We start from the raw sequence: 9903 nt of genomic DNA on the forward strand, positions 1-9903 counted from the left end.
TAATTATTATAAAAAAAAAATCCCGAGAAGTAGGTAACTTTTTCATGTAATTGTACACTAAATTAGGGTTAGGATTAGGCTTAACTGTTATAGGGTATACTTGAGTTGGGATTAGCTTGAAAGAAATAATTATAATGACGGATCGTCCCAAAAGTACAAAAAGCCTAAAAATCTTAAATATCAAGGCCGTCAGAACGGTCAGGCTCCCCTCTCTGGCTTCGCGATATACGCCGCGCCGCTGCTTACTATACATTTTTCTAGTCTGCTTCCTATAGATGTGTTTCCTAAAGATTGAAATTATCACACAAATAAAAGATTACATACCGGTGTCATCTGGGTACGGCTGTTCTCCATTCGGTAGGACTAAATAATGTTTCAAATACAAACAAACAAATAATTAATTATTATGACATAACACAAATTTAAAAGCGATCACACCCTCAGTACATTTAACGCTTAATTCGTGTTAAATTCTTTTTTTTTTCAGTTTCTGACTAATTATGATCGACTCGGCAGATTCAGTGGCGCTCCCCCAGAACAAAAGTATCTAACATCCACTATTTTGGGTCAAAAATGCCACATTTTCCGATTTGTGACTCTCACCCATATTTCCAGCGCAAAATATTGCACCTATATACAACCACTGGACAAATTAACTTTTTAAACATGTTGTGAAGCATAAATTCGTCGATGTCCATAATAAATTTATTAACAATGTGCATATCTTTCAAACATTGGTTCAAAATGGTCATAGAATTTTTAGATTGTTTTTTGTTCTACTGTAGGGCCTATGATATGCAATAACTAGAAATTTATATGACCTCACCTAAATGGAAATCCGGCTTGGGAAGCACTGGAAAACATAGCAGAAAAGTATGAAACATAAGACATATCATAATATGAGGGACCGTTCAATATTTACGCGGGAGGGGGGTGAGGTTGAGATCTTTGGGTCTTGAAGGGGAATATGAATATTTTACTTGAACCATTATAGGGGGTAATGTTAAGTTGGATATGGAGAAAATTGACGTAGGGACATATAAATAAGACGAATTCACATAGTTTATACGTCACTGATTCAATACACATGCACGAGACGCGTCAGCCATCACTGGATCGGTAAACTCGGAATCGGTTTTTATTATAAAACCTTAAATTTTACTCTAAACTCAAGCATTTCAGATGTTATCCACTTTCACATGCTATTTTAGTACACCATTGGACATTACAATCATACAAAAAGTAGATTCGGGAAAAATTGAGGGCGTCGCTGTGGAGTAAATTTTTAACTCACCTGTAATGTCATAATTACTCAAATATGCACCAATCAGGAAGCAGTAATATTTCCCTTCATGTTCCGGCTCCACACTCTTAATACTCAGTGACATGTCCTTATATTTGATGGAATATCCTCTTCTTAATTCCATTCTTAGATCAATCTTCTCTTCGACAGCTGAGGTGCGGGATTGAGTTCGCCATTGAGTCTGTATCATTTCTGCAGGGTTCGTGGAAGTGCTGGACTGTGGACTGATGATAATGATAATATGATAATATCACAGAATGAAAGTTTAGGCCATTTAATACTTTGAAAGTCCCATTACTTTGAAAGTCCCAAACAGTATCAAATTAATTGCAAACCGAAGTGCCCGGTTCTTTTTCGCCTTCTTTATTCCCTGGTTTTCCGCTTCATCGATAGCATTTTCTTCTTCTTCTTCGTCGTCGTCGTGTTTTCCTTTTCCTCTTCACCACATGAATGCACCTTGTTTACCGTCTTCAAACAAACAAGTTGTCACAGACATAACAATATGCACGAGTAACGTACGTTTTCCAAACACGGGGTTATCATTGTGAACCCAAACTGAAGTTGTTGCATAGCGATCCAAACACACATGTGTATAGACTCAATTGACACTCATCACTTAAAGCCAGAGGATGATTTAAGCACTTCCCAGCAAGTCTTGCGGTTAGCACAGCTGTGTGAGTGAACACGACACCACTGCCCGCCCACTGCATACACACGTGCATGGTTAAATTTGAATTTGGACAGATATATTTACAGTAAAAACACCTTCTAGAGGTTGGTCGATTTCACATTTTATGTTATATACAGGAGGTGTGAATTATCCTTCATGCATACATCACTTTAGATCTGACTTAAAGCCATATTATAACATTTCTTTAAAAATAGATTAGTATTCATTTTCAATAAAATATTAGCATTTACTGTCAGATATGTCCCCTTTTAATTTTGAGCCGAACAAGTGAGGTAAAGCAAAGACAATGGGAATTTACAACTAGCGCCAATGCATGTTACTCTCCGGTGGTTGTAATTTGGTACGACCCTCTGGCATGTGTGTCCCGCACGCCGTGTACGTAGGGGTGTGTTGACATCGCATACGCGTTCGACTAATATTTCTATCGTAATAATAAAACGCTGATTCAGGCGGTTATTACAGCACCTTAAGTCTTGATTTTTGCAGAGAATCTTTGTTTACTAAAGTACATTACAATCGTGTAAAAACCTGAATTTAAAATTTTTTTGAGGGCGTTCTCCTCAGCAAATGTTATAATATGGCTTTAACCAAAATGAAGTGAACACCAAAAGACAAAAGTAAAACGCAGCAAACTTTAATGACAGGCATTATCATGATTATTAAACAGATTTTCCTTTCCGACGTTGTTGACGTTTCAATCAAATTTTAAAAGTTGATGTTTTTTTTGGTTTTTTTGCCAGCAAACGTGTTACTGTTAGCGATATGAGAAGACAAATTATGTGCAATACATTACGGTCAATATGATTAACTTGCATTATATGCATATTAATTAAGGGGGTACTACACCCCTGGCCAATTTTGTGCCTATTTTTGCATTTTTCTCAAATATTATCGCGCATTGGTGACAAGTAAGATATGTATATTATAGGGGCAAGGACTACAACTACTGCACTGAAAATTCGGCAACTCAAGACAAGTAGTTATTGATTTATTGATCAAATATTGGTTTTCCCTCATTTTGACTGTAACTCCACAACTGTTGTCTGTGCTGAAATAAAATTTCCAGTGCAGCAGTTGTATAGTCCTTGCCCCTATATTATACATATCTTACTTGTCACCAATGCGCTATAATTTTTGAGAAAAATGCAAAATAGGCACATAAAATTGGGCAGGGTATAGTACTCTTAACATGAACAAAGTTCATAAAAATAAATGATTCAAACAAAAGTAGAATTCTTCGTATGCTCTTACCATATCCTGCATTGAAGTTTAATCTCTTGCCCAACGTATGCTATCAACGGTACAACTAAATCTGGATTGCAACGTGACGTTTGCCGACGTTGCCGACGACGTTGTTCTTCCTGATGTTGTCGGCGTTCACTTCCTACTTCATCTTCTTGAATCTTTGTTAAATTCTGTCTATTTGGGTCAAAATAACTTCTCGTCGGTATTTCCATCTCCCGACGTCGTCGACGTTTGCTTTCTACGAGAGGGTCAGGTAATCGAATCGAATCCGACAACGTCATTTGCCGACGTCTCAGTATTCCTTCAGGTGATTCCGATAGTTCTTGCCTCCACGCAGAATCAGGATCTGCTATCGGATCTTGATCTTCTACTCTTCCGTCATTTCGTTGTAAGTCAGACATGTTCAAGACTATCGGGAGTCCATACTGTCGATTTTTAGTCCTTTTATGCAATTGAAGCATATCTGCAATCTTCATACGCCAATATTTTTGACGTTCTGTGTGTAAACAGCTTTGCAGTGAAGTAAACAGGTCATTCCACTTTGGAAGAAGGTGTTCTGACGTCATTTTATTAAGCTTCATGTTTGTGGTTAAAACGGGATCTAAGATTTTCTTCCTCCAATAGTGTTGATTTTCTGCTGTCATATTTTGAGGTCTTTGTAGTTTGATCGGGTCCAAGATTGTCGTTAATGTGTGTTGGTGTCTTAGACCAGTTTGGTTTAGATGCAGATTAATCCGATACAGATTCTTCAGGAGAGAACTTGGCCGCACCGACACAGAACCTGATGTTATCGTTTTCTGCGCACAAAAACCTGTGTAAATAACAAATTTGCAAGTTCGTTTTTGGGTGGGTGCGGCGTGCCGCACCCACCCTGTATTCTCTGACTTTTGACCTACTTTTTCACATGCCGCAGTGTTGAGAAAATATTCGTGCCGGTTATATCCCAAACACCCACAGAGGTGATAGTTTACGGCGAGTTTTGTAATTATTACTTGATTTTGATATGTAAGTAATACGATAAAGTCGTCATAGGCAGTAATGTGTTTGTATTAAAAGAAATAACAAAATAATTATTTAAGTAATAGAAATACTATTTGGAAATTGCAGCAAGATTTGCAGATGTTTTTATTTGAACAGTACCAGTTCACCAGTTTTGCTAGTTTTCCTAATCTTTGGGCTAAATTAATAGCATCGTGAAGGTCATATGTGACGTGTCATGTCAAAAGGAGACACTTTTGGGCAGGTTATCAATTTGGAGATTTTTACATATCTTTAATATAGAGATATTTTGCTCCACAATGCCATTTTTCCCAATGTAATCGGACATTCCTAAGCGAAGATATTGAGTTTGTAAGTTATGGTATTATAAAATTGGAAATTGAGATATCGGCCTTTAAAAATATTATTGACAATGTAGAGAGTAGGAATTGCCTTGAAAAATGTCTCAAAAAATACAAGATGCTAGTTATATTTGGGTCTGAAACTATCAGACAATAATTTTAACATTAATAACATCACAAATTCGCAACAAACCCAAATTGTGAAAAAATCACCCGCGGGCAGATTTTTGGCTATTTCTCCATTTACGATCCTGCCCAAAAGTGTCTCCTTTTGACATGACACGTCACATATATATCATTTTATACTGACAGCTTCGGCATGTACTTAAATACAGCTTGTATGTGCATTGTGTTCAGTGTGTACATAGGCTATTTACTTTTCAAATCTTTGATGCTTGTATTTATAAGGTACTAGCGGTCACCCGTCTTTCGCGGTTCGTAAATAAATGCAATTTTACAAATGCAAATCAACGCATCACCACCCTCTTAGTTTTTATTGTGAACAATTTTACCAACCGTCCCTATTACCGATTGATCGTTTCATTTAATTTATTTTAATCAACTTCTTCTTAGTTCCCCCCCCCCCCGTGTTGTCCCTATCCTCCCGTTCTTTCCACTGTTCCCCCTTTAGCTCACATCCTTTTTTTCCGTTCTACCTCTTATCTGTCCCTATATCATATCATGGTTTTAGTGGGATTGCTAATTAACATCGCCAACCCATGGCACCCATGCACTCTCCTCTCACTCATTTTTATTTTCCCGTGTTTATTATTCCCACTTGCATTAGAGGCAGCGTGTTGATACGCGATGTCGCGAGATGACGCGAACTAAATGATACGCTTTTTTTTTTGACGCCGCGTGTTGATACACGAAGACGCAATATTTTTTGTTTGACGCGATGTAGTTGTTTAGGCGGACATAGTTACGGATGCTCACTATTTTGAGGTCCCTGGATATTTTTTAAGGCAGTTTTGCTCATTTTTAGACTTGAATCACTAAGATTGGAAAAAATGAGGTGAATATGCAGCGTAACTCAGTGAATGATTAGGTTTGCAAAAGTGAAATTTGCACTTGCATCACCACCGTTCGAGTTTTTATCACGAAAAGTTTTGCAACTCGGTAATTTGTTATAGACTAGCGGGATACCCGCGCTTCGCGCGGGTCCCCGCTAGATGAGTAAATGGGAGCGTTCACTATAACAGGAAGAATTACTGAACAAATAGAATCATTGAAAAGGTACATTTTTATTTATCTAAATCTGTCTCTTCTATACATTTTCTTTTTTAGTTTCTTCTGCTTAGCTTGTGATTTTCCGTTTCCATGTTATTTATTTATTTAACCCGTTCCCATTATTTTCTAAATCTGTTCTTTCTTATATTTCCCTTTTAGCATCTTTTCTTATTTGCTGCTTGTGTTTTCCCGTTTCCATGTTTTTTACTTAATTCTGTTCTCATTATTTTAGCTTCTTTTTTTCTTACATTTCCAGATTAGTTTCTTTCCTTCTTTGTTTCGTTCCCGTTTCATTTAGTTACTTTAACCCGTTGGCCTAATTACTCGTACCCTTTTTGTCCTCATTTTAATTTGATTTTTCTTTATAGTACCGCTTCATGTTGTTTATACAACACACATCTTTTTCCCGTATTTATTATATCCTCTCATAGCGTGTCTGCGGACGTGTTCACCGGTATCCCGTGACCCGTCCATGTACCTTTTGTCCTTTATTTTCCTTCTTTCCGTATTATCATGTCCGGCCCAGTCTCAGGGTCGCAAGTGTGGCTCTGCGCCGTTTACGCTCGCATTGGCGTAATCGTAGTTTTACACACCATTGATGACATCATATGTTTTGACCTGTAATAAATTACAGGTCAAAGGTTATCTTTGCCAGTTGAAAGTTCATTCCAGTTGCATTAATATTTGTTATATTGTATATAGGTTATATCAAGGTTCTGTCAGTGAGGAGATTGGTGAAGAATAAGGCATTATCAATTAAAAATGTTTGTTTGCATTTTACATTGTTTAATTGTGTGTAAATCAATGGTGTGGATTTAACGTAGGTTTACAAAAATGCGCATTACGCACGCGGCGCCGACGCGCTGCCGGCCAGCTGCAGTGACGCGTAGGCTGGTAACCGATTTTCATAACAAAAACCCCGTTTTTACCCATATTTTTACTGTTTTTGCAGCCAATTCTTGACCGTTTCCAACCAAATTTTCGCATAACCGTCTCGGTATATGGTTCAATGTCCCGTATGAATTTGGCGACATTTGGATTGAAACTGACGGAGCCTTTATACACGATACATACATAGATAGATAGATAGATAGATAGATAGATAGATACATACAACATTCCCCTATTTATAGTAAGACTAGCTCCCAGCTAGATGGGAGCGTTCACCATAACAGGAATAATTACGGTACTGAACAGGTAGAATCATTGAAAAGGTACATTTTATTTTTCTAAACCTGTCTCTTCTTACACTTTCTTTTTCAGTTTCTTTTGCTTAGCTTATACAACAAACATCTTTTCCCGTATTTATTACGTCCTCTCATAGCGTGTCTGCGGACGTGTTCACCCGTTATCATAATCCCGTGACCCGCCCATGTACCTTTTTGTCCTTTATTTTCCCTTTTTTCCGTATACTATTATCATGTCCACTGGTCTCTGGCTCGCATTCGCGTGGCTCTGCGCCGTTTACGCGCCCATTGGCGTAGTGCGCATTACGCACGAGGCGCTGACGCGCTGCCGGCCAGCTGCCGTGACGCGTAGGCTGACAACCGATTTTCATAACAAAAAACCCGTTTTTACCCATATTTTCACTGTTTTTGCAGCCAATTCTTGACCGTTTTCTACCAAATAAAGTTTAAACACGTTCCCGTATATTCATCGACCTCCCGTATGAATTTGGCGACATTTGGATCGAAACTGACGGAGCCTTTATAGGCATACATAGATACATAGATACAACATTCCCCTATAGTAAGACTAGCGGGATACCCGCGCTTCGCGCGGGTCCCCGCTAGATGAGTAAATGGGAGCGTTCACTATAACAGGACGAATTACTGAACAGGTAGAATCATTGAAAAGGTACATTTTTATTTATCTAAATCTGTCTCTTCTAACATTTTCTTTTTTAGTTTCCTCTGCTTAGCTTGTGATTTTCCGTTTCCATGTTATTTATTTATTTAACCCAGTTCCCATTATTTTCTAAATCTGTTCTTTCTTACATTTCCCTTTTAGCATCTTTTTTATTTGCTGCTTGTGATTTCCCGTTTCCATGTTTTTTATTTAATTCTGTTCTCATTATTTTAGCTTCTTTTTTTCTTACATTTCCTGAATCCTGAATAGTTTCTTCCCTTCTTTGTTTAGTTCCCGTTTCATTTAGTTACTTTAACCCGTTGGTCTAATTACTCGTACCTTTTGTCCTCATTTTAATTTAATTTTCTTTATAGTACCGCTTCATCCCGTGACCCGTCCATGTACCTTTTTGTCCATTATTATTTTTCCTTCTTTCCCTATTATCATGTCCACTGGTCTCTGGCTCGCAAATCGTGTGGCTCTGCGCCGTTTACGCGCGCATTGGCGTAATGCGCATTACGCACGCGACGCCGACGCGCTGCCGGCCAGCTGCAGTGACGCGTAGGCTGGTAAACGATTTTCATAACAAAACCCCCGTTTTTACCCATATTTTCACTGTTTTTGCAGCCAATTCTTGACCGTTTTCAACCAAATAAAGTTTACACACGTCCCCGTATATTCATCGATCTCCCGTATGAATTTGGCGACATTTGGATCGAAACTGACGGAGCCTTTATAGGCATACATAGATAGATAGATACATAGATACATACATACAACATTCCCCTATTTATAGTAAGATTATAGACAAATTATTAGAATGCATGTGCACCAGTAGAAATGACCCAGGTTGAATAAAATAAATAAACATATGAATGAATATTTTATTCCCTGGATTATTTTTGTTGGGACAAAATAATGATATAGTTTGACGCTTTGAAATACAGTTATGTTAATCTTACTATAAATAGGGGAATGTTGTATGTATCTATCTATGTATGCCTATAAAGGCTCCGTCAGTTTCGATCCAAATGTCACCAAATTCATACGGGAGATCGATGAATATACGGGAACGTGTTTAAACTTTATTTGGTTGAAAACGGTCAAGAATTGGCTGCAAAAACAGTAAAAATATGGGTAAAAACGGGTTTTTTGTTATGAAAATCGGTTGTCAGCCTACGCGTCACTGCAGCTGACCGGCAGCGCGTCGGCGTCGCGTGCGTGATGCGCACTACGCCAATGCGCGCGTAAACGGCGCAGAGCCACACGATTTGCGAGCCAGAGACCAGTGGACACGATAATACGGAAAGAAGGAAAAATAATAAAGGACAAAAAGGTACATGAGGACAAAAAGGTACGAGTAATTAGATCAACGGGTTAAAGTAACTAAATGAAACGGGAACGAAACAAAGAAGGAAAGAAACTATTCAGGAAATGTAAGAAAAAAATAAGCTAAAATAATGAGAACAGAATTAAATGAAAAAACATGGAAACGGGAAATCACAAACAAAAAAAAAAAAAAGATGCTAAAAAAGGGAAATGTAAGAAAGAACAGATTTAGAAAATATATAATGGGAACTGGGTTAAAGAAATAAATAACATGGAAACGGAAAATCACAAGCTAAGCAGAGGAAACTAAAAAAGAAACTAACTGAAAAAGAGACAGATTTAGATAAATAAAAATGTACCTTTTCAATGATTCTACCTGTTCAGTAATTTTTCCTGTTATAGTGACCGCTCCCATTTACTCATCTAGCGGGGACCCGCGCGAAGCGCGGGTATCCCGCTAGTCTTACTATAAATAGGGAAATGTTGTATGTATCTATCTATGTATGTATCTATCTATCTATGTATGCTATAAAGGCTCCGTCAGTTTCTATCCAAATGTCGCCAAATTCATACGGGAGATCGATGAATATACGGGAACGTGTTTAAACTTTATTTGGTTGAAAACGGTCAAGAATTGGCCTCAAAATCAGTGAAAATGTGGTACGTTGCTATGCTGGGTAAACAAAAAACCGAGTCAGTTGTTAAGCTAGCCCGTGCGAGTCGTACGGGCGTATCTAATGCCAAGCCGCTCGCGTAGCGCAGCGATAGCGCGCAGGTAACGCAGCACTACGCCATGTCGCGCGTAAACGACGCAGAGTCGCGCAATGAATGATAATACGGGTGAACGACCGACCGTAGGCGTAATAAATACGGGGAAAAGATGTGTGTTAAAAAGTACAAACAACATGAAGAGGTAG

The sequence above is a fragment of the Amphiura filiformis genome, chromosome 20 (genome assembly GCF_039555335.1).
Source record: "Amphiura filiformis chromosome 20, Afil_fr2py, whole genome shotgun sequence".
Classification (NCBI taxonomy): Eukaryota; Metazoa; Echinodermata; class Ophiuroidea; order Amphilepidida; family Amphiuridae; genus Amphiura; species Amphiura filiformis.